The sequence below is a fragment of the Oncorhynchus keta genome, unplaced genomic scaffold (genome assembly GCF_023373465.1).
Source record: "Oncorhynchus keta strain PuntledgeMale-10-30-2019 unplaced genomic scaffold, Oket_V2 Un_contig_20177_pilon_pilon, whole genome shotgun sequence".
Classification (NCBI taxonomy): Eukaryota; Metazoa; Chordata; class Actinopteri; order Salmoniformes; family Salmonidae; genus Oncorhynchus; species Oncorhynchus keta.
This window is the reverse complement of record NW_026281859.1, coordinates 2,062-4,130: the sequence shown is the minus strand read 5'-3', so window position 1 is coordinate 4,130 and position 2,069 is coordinate 2,062. Positions and strand designations below refer to the sequence as shown.

Here is a 2,069-nt window from a genome sequence, read left to right as displayed (position 1 = left end):
AAAATGCCTCAGATAGGACCAAAAAGTGTCTGGAGCTATCCGTCAGGGTAAGAGTGACAACAGGTTTCCACATGTGAAAATGGGTGAAATCTTAGCAAATGGCTGAATGGTTATTCATGGGAATCGTGTTGTTGTATTGTTGAGTGTATCATGAGATCTCACCTGAAATCTGTGGCTTGACTACAAACCTGTAACCTATGCTACTGTGGCCTATAGAGCTAGAAGGATGGATAACCAGGTGTGTAAAGGTGTGAGGTGGGATCCTATCCCAAATGGACAACTAATCCCTATGTACTTGTGGAGATCTGTTAGGATATGATTGGTATAAGAAACACGACTAAACTTCAACCTCCGGAGGGGTCAAGAACATCTAATTTCGTTGTCGGCAGGATTCGAACCTGCGCAGGAAGATCCTAATGGATTTCTAGTCCATCGCCTTAACCACTCGGCCACGACAACAGGCTTGTCAGCAGTGAATGGGCCACCAGGCATAGCCTACAGAAAGTGATAATTTTACAACTGAAAGACAATGCAGTAACTCATTAACATTACATTTACATTTAAGTCATTTAGCAGACGCTCTTATCCAGAGCGACTTACAAATTGGTGCATACACCTTATGACAACCAGTGGAACAGCCACTTGCATCTAAATCTTGTTGGGGGGAGAAGGATTACCTACCCTTACTTACCCTATCCTAGGTATTCCTTGAAGAGGTGGGGTTTCAGGTGTCTCCGGAAGGTGGTGATTGACTCCGCTGTCCTGGCGTCGTGAGGGAGTTTGTTCCACCATTGGGGGGCCAGAGCAGCGAACAGTTTTGACTGGGCTGAGCGGGAACTGTACTTCCTCAGTGGTAGGGAGGCGAGCAGGCCAGAGGTGGATGAACGCAGTGCCCTTGTTTGGGTGTAGGGCCTGATCAGAGCCTGGAGGTACTGAGGTGCCGTTCCCCTCACAGCTCCGTGGCGAGCACCATGGTCTTGTAGCGGATGCGAGCTTCAACTGGAAGCCAGTGGAGAGAGCGGAGGAGCGGGGTGACGTGAGAGAACTTGGGAAGGTTGAACACCAGACGGGCTGCGGCGTTCTGGATGAGTTGTAGGGGTTTAATGGCACAGGCAGGGAGCCCAGCCAACAGCGAGTTGCAGTAATCAAGACGGGGAGATGACAAGTGCCTGGATTAGGACCTGCGCCGCTTCCTGTGTGAGGCAGGGTCGTACTCTGCGGATGTTGTAGAGCATGAACCTACAGGAACGGGACACCGCCTTGATGTTAGTTGAGAACGTCAGGGTGTTGTCCAGGATCACGCCAAGGTTCTTAGCGCTCTGGGAGGAGGACACAATGGAGTTGTCAACCGTGATGGCGAGATCATGGAGCGGGCAGTCCTTCCCCGGGAGGAAGAGGAGCTCCGTCTTGCTGAGGTTCAGCTTGAGGTGGTGATCCGTCATCCACACTGATATGTCTGCCAGACATGCAGAGATGCGATTCGCCACCTGGTCATCAGAAGGGGAAAGGAGAAGATTAATTGTGTGTCGTCTGCATAGCAATGATAGGAGAGACCATGTGAGGTTATGACAGAGCCAAGTGACTTGGTGTATAGCGAGAATAAGAGGGCCTAGAACAGAGCCCTGGGGGACACCAGTGGTGAGAGCGCGTGGTGAGGAGACAGATTCTCGCCACGCCACCTGGTAGGAGCGACCTGTCAGGTAGGACGCAATCCAAGCGTGGGCCGCGCCGGAGATGCCCAACTCGGAGAGGGTGGAGAGGAGGATCTGATGGTTCACAGTATCGAAGGCAGCCGATAGGTCTAGAAGGATGAGAGCAGAGGAGAGAGAGTTAGCTTTAGCAGTGCGGAGCGCCTCCGTGATACAGAGAAGAGCAGTCTCAGTTGAATGACTAGTCTTGAAACCTGACTGATTTGGATCAAGAAGGTCATTCTGAGAGAGATAGCGGTAGAGCTGGCCAAGGACGGCACGCTCAAGAGTTTTGGAGAGAAAGAGAGAAGGGATACTGGTCTGTAGTTGTTGACATCGGAGGGATCGAGTGTAGGTTTTTTCAGAAGGGGTGCAACTCTC

At 51.3% G+C, this 2,069-nt stretch overlaps 1 non-coding gene across 1 annotated transcript; it reads right to left on the bottom strand.

The window, feature by feature from the left end:
- Positions 1 to 377: 377 nt before the first annotated feature.
- On the bottom strand, positions 378 to 459 carry trnas-aga (transfer RNA serine (anticodon AGA)). Its single transcript has one exon. It is a non-coding gene; the product is annotated as a tRNA-Ser (tRNA).
- Between the last annotated feature and the right edge of the window lie 1,610 nt (positions 460 to 2,069).